Genomic DNA, 20,098 nt, shown 5'->3' with positions numbered 1-20,098 from the left:
GTAGATGCTAAGGGTGTCATCTGCTGCCTTCAGGCACACCTGGCAGGGGTCAGATGTGGGTTTCCGTTACACCAGACAGGTAAAAGTCAAGTGTTCAACTTTAAATGGGGTTGAATGTTCAGCCTTAAGTGGGGTTGAGTGTTCAGACTTCAGGTAAACAAGCGGAGCTAACATTTTTTCAGCCTTCTCCACAACTCACAATAACTGATGCCTGTTAATGTTTTACAGAGGTAATACTTCATGAACACACAACCTAAATTAATTTGAGATATTAAGCTGTCTTCCATAGACAGATAATAATTTTAAAAGATTACGTTAATTGTAGAGGGGCTAAAGTTATGGCTCAGCAGTAAAATGCTTGCCTTACATATGTGAGGCACTGGGCTCAATCTTCAGCATTAAAATTAATAAATAAAATAAGGATACTGTGTTATGTAAAAAATTAACTGTAAAGTTATAAACATTAAAGTTAAAGCCCAGCATTTTTACTTTAAAACTGTTAAATTGACTTGCTAGATGTTTAAGGCCAAATTTAAATATTAAGGTTAAAATAAAGGGGCTAAAGAAACCAATATTTGGCTCTTGCCCTCTGAGTCAGCCTGAACCCAGGACAGGGGAAAAAGCTTTGCAATTCGGGGCCATATAACCTCCCGATAAGGGAGACTAATGAGATCACTAGAGAACAGAAAGCCAATGAGTGTCCATGCTGCAAAAAAGGGGGGTCATTGAAAAAGAGAGACATGCTTAATGCTTCCAACGGAAGCCACATGGTCAGCAAGACCTTGACCCATCCTAATGCAGATGACACTAACAAAGCTAAAATGCTTCTCACAAATTCCACAAGAATGTCCTCCAAGGAAACTCAGCTGATTCTTACCAATAGATAGAAACAAGGTCAGTTTGACTAGCTTGGTCTTAATACCTAGCAAAAACAGTTAAAAAACAAAACACAGCCATTCCTGGGCATTAAAAAAAAGTTATTTTAATGTAACTTAAAATGTACACTTGTGTTCACACCTCTCAAAATGAGTAAGACTGGAGACAACAGAAGAGAAATTCTTAGGCAAAAATGCCTGATAACTATCAATAAAAAACTGCCAGAAGTTTTTAGTCAGTTTAAGGCCTACAGATCTTCCTAACTTCCTACACAGGTAGATATAATCAGTGTTTATTAATATAATTATCTAGCCCTAAATAACAAAGAAATCTTTACTGAACACAGAGGTCATGCCAAAAAGGTATTTTTACAAAAATCAGATGACATTAACTAATTTAACTAAATGTTGTGTCTACATTCCTGATAATTCTGACAATGTTAAAGACTTATGTTCCCTAAAAAAAGTGCCTTATTAGGTTTTGTTAGGCCTTGTTATGGGGACAATTTCTCAGGTCTTCTACCTCCTGGTAAACAATTATTAATTTCTGTCATTTTCATGATATTCATGGACAGGTTCCAGATGCTATAACTGCTATTTTGCATTAATCTTACTTAAGCACTCATGTCTTTTTGCTTCTCTCATAGAAGTGCCCACCCCAGGTGAATTTACATCCTGTTCTTCCTGAACCAGATTTTTACCGTGGACTCCTTGACCCACTCAGTTTCTAAAAAGGGACTCCAAACTGCTTGCCCACTGCACATTGCCCCCTCTCAGCTTGAAGTAGCAAGAATGGTCATCGCCCTTTTCCCTTACAGAAGTAGGAAGTCCCTAACCATTAGAGGAAAAATTACAGTCAGTATAGATGTTCGCCAGTATGTCTAATTCAGAAATATGTACTTGGGAAACTACTCCCAGGATCACCCTGGGTGATCTCCCAGAAAGAGACACTTGCTTCCACAACCCAACTTATAAGTGGAACAACTCCCAAAAATTGTGCTTCCCAGGTCCCACTTCAAACTCCTTGCCTAAATCTCCAAACTGTCAATAACTGAACTATGTAATCTACTATTTTGATGGAGTAAAAGGAAAAGAACACCTGGACTTATTAAAAGGCCAGGCCCCACTGATTTACTGACACAGATGGGCTGCCCCCATTTTAGTTCCCCTCCTGGCTGGTATGGAAATAGCTGGATCTACTACTTTGGGACCTACAACTCTTATCACAGGCTCTAAAAATTTTAAGTCCCTCAGCTGTCAAATAGATATAAATTTAAACTTCAGACAATTGCTTCCAAAACCTATTCTCATGGTCCCCTTGGTTAACTACCATCATTTCAGCCATAGCTGGGCCCCTAGTCCTTCACCTGATTGGGATTACTGTAGGATCCTGCCTCTTAAAAACCCTCCTAAACCATATACACAAGAATGTAGGTGAGGTTCGACTTATGGTCTTGTGAGCCCAGGATGGTCCCTTAGACACAGAAGGATGGAAAAGAAAATGAGGCCTAATGATGTGCAAGATTGACATCAAACCTACTAAAACCAGTGGGGAATGTGATAGTAGAAGCAAACCTGACTCCATTTTGTTTTATGAATTCATCCTGTAAAACAACCATGCCAAGTAGAAGGGTCATGACTGGGGCAAGATGTTCTTTTTCTTTTGCTATAGAAACCTTTAAGAACATGGAACTACTTAATGGGGCATTGTTTCTATAACTAGGGCAATGGGGCTCTGTTTCTGTAACTGGGGTGACTGGGATAACTGTGATTGGTTAGGCTTCCCGCCGCTTGACTTCACTCTCCTGCTTCTGTAACCTGGCTTGCTAGCATTGGCTGGACCCCAAACATCCCTTTTGTGGTTTTCAGGCTTATAAGGAGCTCTCTTGCAATTGTTCGAAGCTGATCAGGGAAACAGCTTTATGTTCTGGTCAACCGCCACCAATGTGCTTCAATAAAGGCTTGATTCGATTATATGTGAGTGGTCTGGAAGTCAGTTTATGAAACCCCGGGACGAAGCTTTAACTATAACAGAACTTCTCTGGTTGTGTATTCATATATGAACATAGGAAAGTTATGTCCGATTCATTCCACTGTCTTTCCTGTTCCCATCCCCCTCCCTTACCTTCATTCCTCTTTGTCTAATCCAAAGTACTTCTATTATAAGTTCCATATTTTGGCACTGCAGTGGAATGGAGTAATGATTGCTAGGTGGCATGATAAACATAGCCTAAGAATCAATTTGAGTACTAGCTAAGCAAATACATTTGTAAATATTTTATGGAAATGTAAAATTATAACATGGGTAAATGTAAACATCTAGTGTAGGTAAATTAACATTTAAAAATAAAGAAAAACCATTGAAAAACTATAAAAAACAATAGGATAAAATAATAATTGAATACAAAAATTAATGAATAAACCTAAGTCAAAATTACACAGGTTAAATATATAAAAGAAATGTATTCTATCACCCAGAGAACGTAGTGCCTCATGAATAAAGGAAAAGTGATTTAATTTCAGCAATAAAACCCATTGAAAATCTCACAAATACAATTTGTTCATTCTATTTCAAGATGGGAAACCCAACTAACTCCTATCATCCATTGCAGAGCATGGAGCAGGGGTAGTCTGTTTATCATCAAGCTGTGTTTCACCAGTATAAATAAATACGATACCTATTTCATTTTTTCCTAGTAGGAGTTTCATTTTTCAGATAAAACACCATAAAATCCCATCAACGAAAATGATGAAGCACTGCTTCTTGGGGAATTGCTGCTGGGATACTGGGATTCCTGCTCTGCCCCAGGCAGCTCCTCACCTCCGTGTGCCATCAGTGCAAGCAGAGAGAGGGTGTGGTGTGGAGCCCCAGTTTTCTCTGGAGCAGAGGGACCAGACCCTGGGAAAGGCAGGGCAGCTCACTGGGGTGTGCCACCTAACGTCACCCAGCAGCAGACACGCGCACCTGTGTCCTCCAGGCCAGGGCTGTGCAGACGCTCCAAGCACCAGCTGCCAGGCACTCTGTAGCACTGGGCTGTGTGCCACCAGCGGCCACGCCCAGAAAGACAACCCCACAGCACAGCTCGCCCAGGACTGCCTCTAGTGAGCCCACGTGGTTGAAGACTCTAGAAAGTCACAAGAGAGGCAGGGGCAACAGGGTTGTGGCCACAGCTGGATAGATGGCTGAGCCAGAATACCCTGGTAGAAGCCCAGGCCAGTGGTCCTTACTGGCGACCTGGTCTGGGTCCTCCTGTCCCTGAGGTGCAGTGTTGTGTGCGCAGAATCTAGGAGGGAGCCACAGCACTGTGAGCTTCATTTCCAAGGTCACTCCCTCCAGCCCGATCCATTCCTGCCCTCACCAACGACCCCCATCGTCACGCCAGACCCAGCCCACTGCCCCTTCCAGAGCTTGTGGGAGCTGCTGTCTGGCCCAGGATACCCCCTCTCAGCCCTTTAGGGTTTTAAGCACATCTCCCCAGTGTCAGTGTGGGCCATTCAGGACCTGGGCCCTCACTCTGCCTCCTGAAAGCCAGCCCAGAAACCTCCCTCATCTGTAGTGGGGTCCTGCCCTGGTGCCTCAGGCTGTGGTTTCTCTATTTCAGGCTGGGATGTTGTCCACCCATCTTGTCCTCAAGGTGGCCATCGTCTTTGAGGTACTTAGGAGGGAGACACAGACCTCTTATGCCCCTTGTACCTGAAGCTCTTGGCCTCCTGACTTGGCTGGTGTTTTCCATGTGGAGTGGAGATCCTTGGTGGGGACTCCTGGGCTGCTCTGGAAGTCTGGGGGAGAGCTGATGAGGTTGATGAGATTTTAATGGGGCACTCCACAGGCCCTCATCGCACCACTCTCTGGTTGCCCACGATCCCTGGGCCCAGACTTTCCTGTGACTTTGGATGTTCCTGAGCTGCCTGGCACCCTGCTTCAAGGACAGATCAGAGGATGGACTAACTACAAGAATCAGGCCTTCTCCTAGGATCTCCACCACCATCTGATGGGGAAAATTAGCTGGGCATGCTGCCTGCCTCATCCCAGTCCTACCCAAGGGCACGGCCCCCCACCCGCCCATGAACTCTGCCCCAGCCCATCAGCCATCCACCCAAACCATCAGCACACAAAAGGATCCAAACCCCTCAATGGCCTCCTCCAAGGGCCCTGGGGAAGCCCCTGTTTCTCTCTCTTTCATAGGGACATGAACCCTGCGTTTCCAAGGACTGATTTCCCTCAGAACAAGATGCCTTTATATTACCTGCAGGAAGGAACTCTCCTCACTGAGTTCCCCTGGCCAGACCTTCTGACACTTTGAACACCTTCATTTCCTCCTTTTCTGCCACCTGAGCCAACTCTGGCCCCTCCAGGAGTCCAGAAAGAAATGACCAGGTGGGCAGAGAGAATGGATTTTCATAAGGCCCACAGGGTCACTGCTAAGTTGTCCCAGGATCACCCACCACACCCATGAAGGGACCACAACCCCGGAAAGAAAAGGGCATGATTCCACTGGGAGGGCTGTGTGTTGTACCTTTCTTCTTGATCCCCACAATTCTTCTTCTATACATTTTTGTGCATTTTCCCCAAGGGACAGAACCCTGGAGAAACGTGTTCTCTGCTGTGTGCTTAGATCACAGAGAATGCAGTGTTCTCCTGTTGTGTGTCAGGGAGATCTTCATCAATTTGTGGAAGCATTTCTGCATGGCTCTGTGTATTGGAATGTGTACCCTCTGCCAGGGGCTAGCAAACGTCTTGTGTCAGGGGACCTGGGAAACCTTCCAGACTCTGTTGCTCAGGCAGGAGTTCAATGCAGCATTTGAGATGAGGATGGCTCTGAGATAAAGAGATGATAGAGCTGTTAGACACGCTAGCCAGAAATAAAGGACTGGATGGGAGACAGATTCACTGAGCTACCAGTGCAGGGCCAGGTAGCAGTGCTCAGGCTGCTTCATAATGCAAATGCGGGGAGGAGAAAACAGAAATCAGTTTCAGGGAAGCTAAAGACGAAGGACAAGAGAAGGTGAGGCCAGCAAAGCGCTGGGACAGGAGGGTCCTCCATAAAGAGAGGTTTCTGCTACTTCTTGGGTGGTTGGGTTTAAATGCGGAAAGAACTTGTCAACTCCATGTGTCATCAGCAATACACAGGACAGGAGTCCCCTTTGCTTTTCTTTCTTGATTGAACTTGAAGCTGTCAGAACAAACTTCTCTTATCTCTTTCTTCCCATCCAGCCCTTTCCTCTAACTAAATTTGGAACATCACTGAGTTCATCTCTGATTAAAGCCCCCGTGGCCACCACTCAGTTCTGCTCTTGGGCTGGGAATGCAGCCACTGACACTGGGAAAGGACAATGCATTGTTCTGTTCCAAATTAATGTTATTTGCAGAAACCAGCAGTAGGACACTGGGCCAGAGGCTGCAGTGTGCAGAACCCCTCTCCCTGCCACATGTCAACTCTTGAAGTCATTGTTCAGAGCACACACACCCTGTTTTCTCTTTACTTCTCTCCAATAGACAAATACAGTTGGTCCCCGACATAGGATGATTGAACTCAGGGACTTTCCCACTCGACCATGGTGGGAAGGAGCTGTGCATCCAGTAGCAGCAGGTGAGTGCTTCACTTTGGCCCTTTGGTCCTTTCCAGGGCTAGGGATATGCAGCAGGACACTCTCTGGAGATGGAGGGTGGTGCTGAGAGGCCCAGCTCCCAGCCAGCCTTGTGCCCCAGGGGAAACAGGAGGTGCCCTACAGTGTACTGCGTTTCCACTGTGTTTTGAACGGAGCTCTCGATACATGACATGAATTGGTCAACATTCTGTTATAAAATAAGCTTCCTGTAGATCCTCATGCCCGACTGTAGGCTAAGGCGGTGTTCTGGGGAGGTTGAGTAGGCTGGGCAGAGCTCTGACTTGGCAGGCTAGGTGGGTCGATGCCCTTGTACTGTCCCGGGAAGATCCAACCTGGCAAGTCACAACAGAGGTCTGGCACTCTGTGGTGTCACNCTCCCAGGCCTGGCACAAGGCAGAGCTGTCAAGTGGGGGAGGGGAAAAGCAGCCCTGGGCTGAGGGACAACAGAGCATCACAAAGTCATGGGACCACGGCCAGCCCCGCCGGCCCCGTTCTGCCCCTGGGTGCAGTGGGCACCCCCGTCACTGACGGGCACAGGCACCTTTGGAAGGTGACTTCAGGAGCAGTTACAGATAGATGTGAGCCCTGAGGCCGGGCGTCGGGGTCTGCTCCATCTCCGTCAGCTCAGCCCAAGGATGAGTCCTCACCCTACCACGCCCTGCTCTGTCCACCACTCGCAACCCGCCCCTGGGTGCCACCTCTCCCCCCCACGAGCATCACACCCAACTCCTCCCAAGGAAGGCACTGCCTCTCACCCACCACTGGCCTTTCCCTTCCGTCCCTAAGACACAGATTCTGGAACCTCTCTCTCATGCGCCCCTGCTAAGTCCTGGATGTTGGTGTCCCCCAGCGTCATCTAAAGAACCTATTTCCAAGGTGACGGCATTAAGATGTGGACCCTTTGGGAACGATTCAGTCATGAGGGTCAGGGGGACCAGGGCCCTCATAAGGAGGCCGGGCGGCCCCCTCAGCCTGTGGAACTCAACCAGGAGGGCCCTGCGTGAGATCTGTGCCCTCACCAGACAGTGAATATTCTCCCGCCCGATGGCGTTGGAGGACTGCCAGCCTCCGTGACTGGGAGCCATAAGTCTCTGTTGCTTATAAGCTACCCAGGCCGAGGGACTTTGCTATGGCAACCAAGGGCACCAGGATGGGCCCCACCCCTTCGCCTGACACCCCGTACCCTCAGGATCCAACATCTCAGAACATCTGCCCTTCCGAGCCATGCCACCGGACAGGGCCACCCAAAGGCCATGGAGCAACACACCTTCTCTGTATCGCTCATAGGCTCCCGGAGGTCCCAGCCTGGGAGCACAGCAGTGCGCAACGCCTCCCGCGCTTTCTGGAGGAACCACTGTTCTCTGTCCCCAATCTGCTGTTGTCAAATTGCATGGGCGGGGATACAAAGCATATGGAAACAAGGGACATAGATGGTTTTTCTTTTCATTTTAAAAGTTTAAGTACACATATTTAAAAATCTCTGTCGAGAAATGGCTATTTGCAGGCCTTCAATTCTAGACATGCTTCCAGGCAATGTGCAGCAAACCACGAGCCAGATCCCCTTCTGTGACTCCATCACCCCAAGGTTCATCGGGAATGGTGGCAGAAAGTACGCGCTTATTCCATACATTCCCCTTCTCTCTGCTACTGACTTGTCCCAGAAGGGCTTAAAACGCAAATTTCCTGAATGAAAGGAACTGCTACTATCCGAACTCTCCCTCTCCTCTGTGGACAGCATGAAGGACCCCGAAGGAGCCCAGACCCAGCTGCTCAACAGCTGTAGCTAGAATTCTTTCCAGAAAGCACTACCACCTCTCACCTGGAGCCGTTCCCGTCGCGGCCACCAACGGCCAGCAGAGGGCGCGCGCCTCTCCTTGACCAACCGCCTCCTGCAGCCGCGCGCCACGTCCTCCCCGCGGCGGTTGGCGTCTCTGGTCTCCAGCGACGCTTTCAGGCGAGAGAAGCCCAGCTGCAGCTGCTGCGGGTCCGGGGCCTGGGGAGCGCTCCTGGAGAGTGAGTAGAAGCGCTGAAGCGTCTCATCTAGTTCGTTGCTGCCTGACATTTTGTCCCGCCCTCGCATGACATGCGGACGTGCAGCCACCAGGTGAGGCTGGCTCTTCCTTTCCCGGGTTCCCGTTGCCCCCCAGGAGACCGTCAGACACTTGCGGAGAATCGCCCTAGTAACTTCTGACTTACGTCGGTCCGTTCTCGGTTCTCAACCTCCGTTTATTTCCCGGTGACAGGAGGCCGTCCTTCTGGTCCCCCGTTGCGCAGCATGACTTTTGCGGCAGGCTGGTGTTGGGGCATCTTTTCTGCGGCCCGCAGAAGTGGCGACAGCCTTGTAGGCACGTGTCCAAAGAGGCCACCTCCGTCCACTTGGAAAAAGGCACGGACTCCACTGAGTCCTCCTCCGCCAGGGGAAACTAGAAAGTGGCCCAGGGCTCTTGAGGAGGCCACCCGTGTGGGGCAGAGTCAACCAAGAGGCGCCTGGGACGTTTAGCAAGTAAGAGCTCTTCTTCCCCGTCTTTCACGGCAGCATGGTGGGCTGGAGAGCATTTGCCAAAATCTGTTTTCCTGGGGCACCTTGCACTTGTACAACTCTCAGGGGACTGCAGTGACAGAGTAGGACCCTGGCATTATTCAGAATGCTGATGTGTCCCTCAGCCGGAATGTTGGTTTTCATTTGTAAGAAAACAGAACCACATTGAACCCCATCCTTGACGACTAAGTGATTTGGGACCCCCTCAAGGACATTCTGGAAATAGCCTCTGTGGAGCATTGTGATTGGTTGGGATGTCAGGTCTGAAACCCACTGGCTGGCACTTCCCAGAGGCGCTCTCCTATTTCCTTGCCCTTTTGGCTCACTGTCTCCATGCAGCTTTGTCCATCAGAGCCTTCAGGTTCTCACTAAAGGTGGTCTGAAGCTACAGGGGAAAAGGGAGGGATCCTTTATGTGACTCAGCCATGGTTTTCAGGGAAATGATCGTGATGCACGCTTTGTGCGTGGATCATGGTTTCACAAGCAATCTCCACTGGGGACCTGGGTTCCACTGAGAAATGACAGAATATGGGGCTGTATCAGAGAAGCGCAGGGAGAATGTGGCAATATCTGGTGTGGAGGAAAGTAGGAGAGTGCTCAGAGACAGTGTGGGGACATGTGCAGAGGTCACCATAGACTTTTTATTTTTCAAACCAGGGACTGAAACCGGGATCCCAGTGCAAGTCCCTATATATTGAATGTGTGTGTGTGTGTGTGTGTGTTTCCCTTTAAATTCTGAGACGGGTCGTGTTAGTTTGATGAGGACCTTGGCACTAAGTGGCCAAGGCTGGCTTTGAACCTGTGATCCTCCTGCCTCAGCCTCCCGAGGTGCTGGGATGACAGGCGTGCAGCACCACGATGGGCTGCCATAGCCCTTTTGAAGGGGCTCCCACTGGCCAAATGTGAGCATGAAGATAAATGATGCAAATATAGCTATCAGGCAGCCGGTCTGTCTGTCTGTCCACATGGATAGATTAGACAGATCTTTCGAACCTTCAAAGAGTCACCAGAGAATGAAGAAGGCTGAAACTAGACGACAGCATTAACCACCGTGGTGAGCCCCTGAGCCTGACCTCTCTTGTTGGCAGGAGGGGCGCACCGGGAGGCCTCCGAGGCCCCTCTTCTGCTTCCCTCAGGGAGACTGCCAGGATGCCGGCCTCCTCTGCGGGCTCCACTTCACTGTGGCCCTTCTTTTCCAGCAGCCGCTCTTCCTCCCCATGATGGCCCTGACCAGAGATGTGGACGTGCACCTGGCGCGGGCGTGGACGACTAAGAAGGCCCGCGTGGATTGTTTGCTGAGGTGACCGCAGTGGGCTGAGCAGAGGCCACGCTAGGCAGAAGCACTGCCCCTTCCTCCAGGTGCAGGACCTGCCTGTGGGGCTTGAGCTGTGCGTCCCTGAAGGGGACCAGCCGGGGTGCACCCTGGCAGGGAAAGGTCCCAGAGACCTCTTCAACCCAGAAGACAACTGCTGGCACTGAGGACGCGACCCTGCTGGGTTTCCTAAAGAAGGATATGAGAGAGCACAGGGGGCTCTGCGGGAAGCCACTGGGCTGGGAACATGCCCTCGGGCACTTTTGTGTTTAGGGCCCAGGAGGAGAGGCGCACCAGCCTGGTCAGGTGGAGCCTGCGCCCTGCAGGGCCTCACCTCAGCATGGCACGAGGTGGACCTTCTCCCTTCCCTGGAGCCCTCTCCCATGGGGCCCCATTTCTCCACGGTGGTTCCTCTGACTGAAAGGATACTCTGGCCAGGAAAGGCTGGCAATCCTTGAGGTCCACAAAAGTGCAATTTGCCCCCCCAAAACGGAGTGTCCTTGAGCAGGAGCTTCCCCACCTCCAGGCACACACTCAGCGGGAGACCTTGCTGTCACATGCAGAGGTACACCCCATAGGGTGGCAGATGCCTGTCGCCCTGCCGGTCCCTGGGATCTGGCCCGATGAGCCCTGGACCCGGCCCAGCCAGCACTGCCCCCCTGTCCCTGGGCACTTGTCCACGCGGCACGGGAAACTCGTCCCTGTTCCCAACCCTCTTCTGTATGTGGGTTTGGCAGGGACACGTGCCCCTTGGAGGCCTGTGCACTGTGCTGCTAGGTTGGAAGTGAGTCCCCACTGTGGTGGGGGGAGGGGACCCTTCCTGCACTTGGGGCTGTGTGGAGATTCCTCCTTCAAGGTGTAATGTCATTGCTCCTGCCCTCATGGGTCGGCTGAGGCCAATCCTGCCCTCCCTTTACTCTGACCCTTCATGTTGGGGCATGCTGGGGGGAGGTCAGGGATCCTGCTTGACCCCCTGCGTCCCACCATCCACCTGTGGTCTGTGGTGTTCCCAGTGCCTGGCCAGAGTTCACACCTGTCCCCTCCTGTTGCTGGGCATCTGCGCCCCCTCTGAGTTTGGGAGAGGGAGAGGAAGTCGCAACGCGCCAAAGGGGCCACCGAGAGGCAGAGCCCTGCTCTGGAGCCCAGTGGCAAAGGGGGGGACCTGGCCGGGATCTGCTCTTCGGCTCCTCACCAGATGCGACAGAGCCTAGGACTCCTGTTCCCTTCTCTCCTAGGGGACACCAGAAGAGGGGGCAGGCCCAGGGTGACCCTGGGAAACTCACAGGTGGGCTTTGCCCCCAGCAGGAGGAAGCTGGCCACTGTCCCTCCCCCGTGGATGAGGTTTCCCCTGGCTCTGGGAGCGCAGCCCCCCTCGCCCTCCACATCCTGTGAGACCCAGAAGCTCTGTCTCTTGTTACTCTGCAGGCTAGCTGTAGGTGCCCGCTGCGGGGGCCCTGCGTGTTCCCCTGCACCCCACACCAGGCGGCCCGAGTGCCAGCGGGAGGGACAGCAGCACAGTCCGGCTCATCCGTGCCTTTGGTTGGACTCTTTCTCTTCTTCTCCACAGAAAGCTGCTCAGCGTCATGGAGTGTTTTGAATCTGTTCCTCTTGAAATGTATCATGACAAGAGCGAGATGTTCCAGCAATGGGACATCCGGGCAGGTGCAGGGAAGGAGCTTAGAAATGGGCGAGTGAGGAAGGCCATGGGGCCTCTGGCCATGGCCCGGTCATGGCGGGGCAGCCCAGCAGGCCCTCGGGGGCAGAGGTGAAGCCCTTCCAGGTGTGAGCACAAAGTCCTGGGAGCTCCTGACCTGTTCTCCGAAGGACGCCTGGCTGCAGCCAGCACATCACGTGGCTCCTGGGGGCAACAGTGGGCACAGAGAGCCTGACTGGGGACAAGCAGAGGGTCCCTGGGAGCCCAGCCAGCCCAAGGGTTGTGGAGGTGGCCCTGTGGGAGCATGCTGCTTCCAGAGTTTCTACACCTCTAGGTGGATCGGGGGTGGAAGATGGTTTCAGGATAGTGGTGGAAAGCATCTTTCAGAGCCAACTGGGAACACAGGGGGTGGCCATAGGAGCCTGGTCCCCTTGTCCAAGGTCACAGAGGCAGCTCTGACTGCTGGGAGTTGGGGGAGTCTCTGCCCACAGCCCCATGCGTCTGATTGGAACCTGGCTCGTTCTCTACTGCCCCCTTCTCCATGCATGAAGACCCCAAATCCAATGCCTCTGGTTTTTATTTCACCCTTTGATGGAGCCTGAGGCAGATGCTGGGGTCCTGTGTCCCCAGAGCCTACCGACCGCCGCTGGCGGGTCCTGGGCCAGGACACTCTTGGGCAGCACGGAAGATGGTTGCCTGTGACACAGCTGCTGGTCCTGGGACTGCCTAGCTGTCTTGGCATTCATGGCTCTGGCTCTGACCTTCCTTTGCTGGTGACAGTGTCCAAGCCGGGGACGTGCTTGAGTCTGCAGAATGTGGCCCTGTCCCCCTCCTACAAGGAGGTGGGCAGAGGCAGCCGCGTACTCAGAGGGACTTGGTTGATGGGGTCCCTGCCTGGTCCTGGGGACGTCACGCCAGCTCCACAAAGGCCCCAGGGTTTAGAGACTCGCCGAGGTAGTCAGTGACTGGCTTGTTCTTCAGAGTGTCAATATCCCTCTTGTCCATAGGAGAAGCTCTGATGTCTGGAGTCCTGGGCTCTGGGACCTGGTTCCTCGGGTCCCTTCCTTCTTGCCACTGACAACGTGCGCCTCATAGGAGTGGTTCCCTGGAGCCTCCTCCACCGCCTTGTCCCCTGTCCGGGTGGGGCAGGAGGCCGCAGGGGGTGTGCTCCTGGTCCCCTGATTGATGCTCTCCCTGAAGCCTCCTGGGGTCCTCTCTCTGATCTGGTGATAGATTCTTGTCGTGTTTGCTGTGCTCCCAGGCTGGGACCTCCGGGAGCCTATGAGCGATACAGAGAAGGTGTGTTGCTCCATGGCCTTTGGGTGGCCCTGTCCGGTGGCATGGCTCGGAAGGGCAGATGTTCTGAGATGTTGGATCCTGAGGGTACGGGGTGTCAGGCGAAGGGGTGGGGCCCATCCTGGTGCCCTTGGTTGCCATAGCAAAGTCCCTCGGCCTGGGTAGCTTATAAGCAACAGAGACTTATGGCTCCCAGTCACGGAGGCTGGCAGTCCTCCAACGCCATCGGGCGGGAGAATATTCACTGTCTGGTGAGGGCACAGATCTCACGCAGGGCCCTCCTGGTTGAGTTCCACAGGCTGAGGGGGCCGCCCGGCCTCCTTATGAGGGCCCTGGTCCCCCTGACCCTCATGACTGAATCGTTCCCAAAGGGTCCACATCTTAATGCCGTCACCTTGGAAATAGGTTCTTTAGATGACGCTGGGGGACACCAACATCCAGGACTTAGCAGGGGCGCATGAGAGAGAGGTTCCAGAATCTGTGTCTTAGGGACGGAAGGGAAAGGCCAGTGGTGGGTGAGAGGCAGTGCCTTCCTTGGGAGGAGTTGGGTGTGATGCTCGTGGGGGGGAGAGGTGGCACCCAGGGGCGGGTTGCGAGTGGTGGACAGAGCAGGGCGTGGTAGGGTGAGGACTCATCCTTGGGCTGAGCTGACGGAGATGGAGCAGACCCCGACGCCCGGCCTCAGGGCTCACATCTATCTGTAACTGCTCCTGAAGTCACCTTCCAAAGGTGCCTGTGCCCGTCAGTGACGGGGGTGCCCACTGCACCCAGGGGCAGAACGGGGCCGGCGGGGCTGGCCGTGGTCCCATGACTTTGTGATGCTCTGTTGTCCCTCAGCCCAGGGCTGCTTTTCCCCTCCCCCACTTGACAGCTCTGCCTTGTGCCAGGCCTGGGAGGGAGGGGGGCGCTGAGGTGAGAGGCAGAGCCCTCCCCTTGGCGCAGAGAAGGTGGTGGTGGTGTGCCTGAGCAATGTCCAGGTGGCTCTCCAGGCCAGGAGGATGCATCCAGGGCCAGGAGCAGGAGGGAGCAGAGTGATCTTTCACCAGGCCCTGGGGCCCGAGGCCCTTGGGCAGGTGCCCCGGTCCCCTCAGAAGGTGCGCCCCACAGGACGTGTTCCCCTCCTTGGGGACAGCTGCTCTGCAGAGCCCCCCAGCCTGGCTTCTCTGAGTTCCAGTGTGCTTCAGGGTAGTGGCAAGAGGACAGACCCGCGTGTGGCTGGCTTCCTGGAGCTGGGCCCGGGTCCCCTGGCCCTCCCAATGTGTGTTTTCATCATGATCGCTAAGGCGGGTTCTACTGAATCCCGTAACGTGGCAGAAAGATGATCCCAAACCCACAAGAAAAGTCCACATGGACAAGCCCAGGGTCGCCGAAAGCCCCAGAAACCCTGCCCCATTCCCGTTCTCTGAAGCCTGCTGCCACCTTGGTGATGGGCAAGAGGGTGCAGGGCCCACCTGTCAGAGCTGTGGGACAGTCCTAATGTTTTCTCGAGTGTTCATCTGGACAAGAATGGCCTGTGAGGTGAAATTCACTCTCACCACTCGGCCCCCAACCTCAAGGTCCTGCCCGCCTTCCCTGGGCCTGGACAGCTTCCTCCTCCAGCAGCGGAGTGTAGATGCCCATGTGTGGGCACACGCACAGCCACACCCCGGCTCCCCTCGATGCTCCTCTGCGCCCACCCGGAGGCGTCCGCTTTCTCCCATCCAGAGCTCCTGGCTCAGATGCCACCCCACACGCTGCACCCCAAGACTCCCCTAGAATTGTTTCTAACCCCCAGGGATGATTTAAAACCAAACCAAACCAACAAACCACAGAAACCACTGGGAGAAACAAGGCGGCAACACAGATGCAAATGCCTTCAGCCCACAGGGTGATAACCCATATGCAGGCTTCTGGCACATGGCTGTTGCCTTGGGACCCAGTCCGTCCACGCCCTGAGCCGCCCCCAACCTCCAGGCAATAGTGTGGTCGCACTCTGCGTCCCAGCCCGGGCCCAGGTCACCCTCGACTGCCCTCTGTCCACTCCTGTTTCTCCAGGCACAACTGTGCATCCCGCGGTTGCTGCCACCGAATTCTCGCCATCACCCTGTGGGGCACCTGGTGGTGATCCTTGTCTTACAGAGGAGACTAGCGCGCATAGGGACTGTGTCCTTGGCCCAGCACCCTTGGAGCGACAGAGGCCAGGTCCAAACAGGAACTTAGGCAACACCTCTCTTCAGATTCTCACCTGTGCTGTGACAAGTATCATGGCAGTCTGGAAAACGGGCCAGCTCTGCCAGTGGCGCTGCTGGGGAAGAGCTTCCCTCATAGAGCAGTGTCGGGAATTTTGCTCATCTGGGAAGTTCTCTCCTCTGCCTAGTGGCCAGTTCCTTGCTGGGGGTAGGGCTGTGACTTGCCTGAGGGCCGTGGCTGCTTGGTGGCAGGGTCTCATCTGAGCACAGGACAGGCTGGGAAACCATTAGTCCATTTCCCAGAGGAGAGGTGGGATTCTAAGACTGTCTTCTCCAGTGGGCCAAGATCAGCACGTGTCTGGGGCTGCACTTGCATGAAATTCCAGACAGCCTTTCTCTGCTCTGGACTTCACCTTCATTATGCCCCTTTCAGACATGTGAACAAGATGTCCCATGTTTTGATTGTCCAGTGACATTATCTACTTGTGTATTACAGGAGTAAATAACTGTGCATTTTTGAAATGTGCGATGTTAATGAATATTCTGAAAAGAAATTTTCAATAAACTAAATCTTTCTAATTAGCGAGTGTTCATTAAATATAATATATAGCTATTACCCTGTCAAATATGAGGATTAAAAAGAAAATATGGACATGAATATAGTGTTTTCACAAAAATGATGACATGCTTCTGTTCCCCTCTAGGGATTTCTTGGTTTGCACCCTGGGTAAGACATTCTCGGGGTAAAGAGTGTGCACACGGAAAGTTGGCTGAAAATTCTCAAACTGTTTTTCCTGAACAAGTATACACATACACAAATTCTTTTAATTTGCAATTAGAATAAAAGTTAATCCCCTGATGTATGTGGAGACTCTGGGCAGGAATTCTTAGGATGCCACCTGCTGTGGATGCCAAGCCTTCCCCAGCTCCCCCACCCACCCAGGTAGCCATCCTCACCCCCATACCTTGAGCCTCATCAGAACCACCTGGTGGGCCTGTGGCTACACTCATGGCCTGTTGAGCCCGGGATGGGGGTGGGTGCGGGTAGTGCTGGCAACACCTGTGACACCACAGAGTGCCAGACCTCTGTTGTGACTTGCCAGGTTGGATCTTCCCGGGACAGTACAAGGGCATCGACCCACCTAGCCTGCCAAGTCAGAGCTCTGCCCAGCCTACTCAACCTCCCCAGAACACCGCCTTAGCCTACAGTCGGGCATGAGGATCTACAGGAAGCTTATTTTATAACAGAATGTTGACCAATTCATGTCATGTATCGAGAGCTCCGTTCAAAACACAGTGGAAACGCAGTACACTGTAGGGCACCTCCTGTTTCCCCTGGGGCACAAGGCTGGCTGGGAGCTGGGCCTCTCAGCACCACCCTCCATCTCCAGAGAGTGTCCTGCTGCATATCCCTAGCCCTGGAAAGGACCAAAGGGCCAAAGTGAAGCACTCACCTGCTGCTACTGGATGCACAGCTCCTTCCCACCATGGTCGAGTGGGAAAGTCCCTGAGTTCAATCATCCTATGTCGGGGACCAACTGTATTTGTCTATTGGAGAGAAGTAAAGAGAAAACAGGGTGTGTGTGCTCTGAACAATGACTTCAAGAGTTGACATGTGGCAGGGAGAGGGGTTCTGCACACTGCAGCCTCTGGCCCAGTGTCCTACTGCTGGTTTCTGCAAATAACATTAATTTGGAACAGAACAATGCATTGTCCTTTCCCAGTGTCAGTGGCTGCATTCCCAGCCCAAGAGCAGAACTGAGTGGTGGCCACGGGGGCTTTAATCAGAGATGAACTCAGTGATGTTCCAAATTTAGTTAGAGGAAAGGGCTGGATGGGAAGAAAGAGATAAGAGAAGTTTGTTCTGACAGCTTCAAGTTCAATCAAGAAAGAAAAGCAAAGGGGACTCCTGTCCTGTGTATTGCTGATGACACATGGAGTTGACAAGTTCTTCCGCATTTAAACCCAACCACCCAAGAAGTAGCAGAAACCTCTCTTTATGGAGGACCCTCCTGTCCCAGCGCTTTGCTGGCCTCACCTTCTCTTGTCCTTCGTCTTTAGCTTCCCTGAAACTGATTTCTGTTTTCTCCTCCCCGCATTTGCATTATGAAGCAGCCTGAGCACTGCTACCTGGCCCTGCACTGGTAGCTCAGTGAATCTGTCTCCCATCCAGTCCTTTATTTCTGGCTAGCGTGTCTAACAGCTCTATCATCTCTTTATCTCAGAGCCATCCTCATCTCAAATGCTGCATTGAACTCCTGCCTGAGCAACAGAGTCTGGAAGGTTTCCCAGGTCCCCTGACACAAGACGTTTGCTAGCCCCTGGCAGAGGGTACACATTCCAATACACAGAGCCATGCAGAAATGCTTCCACAAATTGATGAAGATCTCCCTGACACACAACAGGAGAACACTGCATTCTCTGTGATCTAAGCACACAGCAGAGAACACGTTTCTCCAGGGTTCTGTCCCTTGGGGAAAATGCACAAAAATGTATAGAAGAAGAATTGTGGGGATCAAGAAGAAAGGTACAGGGGCTGGGGATGTGGCTCAAGCGGTAACCCGCTCGCCTGGCATGCGTGTGGTGCTGGGTTCGATCCTAAGCACCCCATAGAAGTGAAATAAAGATGTTGTGTCCACCGAAAAATGAAAAATAAATATTAAAAATTCTCTCTCTCTCTCTCTCTCTCTCTCTCTCTCTCTCTCTCTCTCTTTAAAAAAAACAACAAGAAGAAGAAAGTTACAACACTCAAGCCCTCCCAATGGAATCACATCCTTTTCTTTCCAAGGGTGTTGTCCCTTCTTGGGTGTGGTGGGTGATCCTGGGACAACTTAGCAGTGGCCCTGTGGGCCTTATGAATGTCATCCCCTCTGCCCACCTGTGCCGGGTTTATGTTCACAACTAAAAGGCTCAAGGGTTACTCCAGCAGAACTGGGCTAATTGGTCTGCAGAAAATAACCACACAAGAGACAGAAATACCTTTTTCTTTGGGGTGCTGTGACAGCTCCTCTGACCTTAAGGATCCAGAGAGAGAGAGTGCATGAGCATGTGCTGACCCCTTTTATTGAGGAGAAACCATTCAAATGAGCCAAGGGGTCAGGTTTCAAGGGTCTGAGTCTAGCTTCATAATGTCTATTGTCACCAGGTTGACTGACACCTGGGTAGGCCACACCCAAGGGCAGTGTAAGAGAAGGGGACACACAAAAGGCATTTCCATGGAACATTCTATCTCCAACAGGGCAAGAGGTAACATTACAAAGGAACAGGTGAGCATAACTCCACCCATGGGGACGTGGGAAGGCACACCCATGCATGAAAACACAGTCGCATTGCTTGCACCCTAAAGATCGGGCAATTGTCTCGGTTACCTAGGCAACCAGATCACAGAGTGACCTATGACGATGCCACACCAATCAAAAGGGAAGACAGACGCGGTGGTCTCATGCTAGTTGACCTCCCTGTAACTTTCAGGCATACATTTTTAAAACATAATTTTCTAAAGAAATATAATACATGCATGAAAATTGCAAATATCTTAAGCATATAGCACAATGAATTTCACACATTGAATACACTTTGAAATTACACTCAAGGGAGGGGAATGGGGGCAGGAAAGATGGTGGCATGAGGTGGACATCATTTTCCTAGGTATGTGTATGACTGCACAAATGGTACGATGCTACATTGTGTACAACCAGAGAAATGAAAAGTTGTGCTGCAACTGTGTACAATGAATCAAAATGCATTCTGTTGTCATATATACCTAATTAGAATAAATAAATAAATTTAAATTTTAAATTTTAAAAATATTAACACTCAAATGAAAAAATAAAAGATTGTGTTCTAGAACTAGAAGCCTTCCTAGGGCTCCCTTCACATTACCACCTAAGCCCATCTCTCCTGTCCCCAAAGAGCTGTTCTGATGTCTAACAAGGTGGATTGTTTTTTTCAGGTACTCTTCTTTTACATTTCTTGCGTTTTTACTCAGTTAATCCTCACAACAACCGTATAAGACAGAAGTTATTATTGTCACCAAGTTATAGATGAATCTCCATAGCATAAGGTCTATGTTATTTCTAAGGTCACGCTGCTATAAATAGCAGAGCTGAGATTCCCTAAGTCACAGTCTTTAACCACTAACCTGTGCTGTGTAATGCACAGTGGTGGTCTGGACCAATAGCATCAACAAGCAGAAGAAAAAGAAAGGCATAACATTTTGATGGTGGCAATGCTTATCCAGTGAATCACCATGTTTCAATCTGGATGAATATTTTTCTATATCTGGTGCACTGCGGACCTCCTAGGATGTCCTTCACCATCATTCAAGGATCTGCTTTGTTTCTCCTTGGATTCCTGGGTCTCCGGTCCCATGCCTTTCTCTTTCTTAGTTTACTTCCTCATTTTAAGGAAGCACAAACTTAAAAATTTTTCTGAGTCACAGAACTTAAGAAATGTGCTGAGATTCTGCAGGTCTGAAAAATCTCCTTTGTTCTATCCTCACATTCCATTTTTAGTTTGGCTGGATATAGGAGTCGGACTTGGATGCCGTTCTCCCCTTAGGACCTGGGAGGCATTCTTCAACAGTCTTTTCATTTCCAGGGCCGCTGTGGAGAATTTCAAATTCATTCTGATTCCAAATCAGAT

The 20,098-nt window shown here is 51.5% G+C and overlaps 1 long non-coding RNA gene across 1 annotated transcript; it reads left to right on the top strand.

Moving 5' to 3' along the window:
• Positions 1–8,313: 8,313 nt before the first annotated feature.
• Positions 8,314–16,032, top strand: LOC125610664. The gene is made up of 3 exons (XR_007340660.1): positions 8,314–8,589; positions 8,729–8,988; positions 10,224–16,032. It is a non-coding gene; the product is annotated as an uncharacterized LOC125610664 (long non-coding RNA).
• Positions 16,033–20,098: the final 4,066 nt, after the last annotated feature.

The sequence above is a fragment of the Marmota marmota genome, unplaced genomic scaffold (genome assembly GCF_001458135.2).
Source record: "Marmota marmota marmota unplaced genomic scaffold, marMar, whole genome shotgun sequence".
In the NCBI taxonomy this organism is placed as follows: Eukaryota; Metazoa; Chordata; class Mammalia; order Rodentia; family Sciuridae; genus Marmota; species Marmota marmota.
This window is presented reverse-complemented; position numbering and strand designations above follow the sequence as displayed.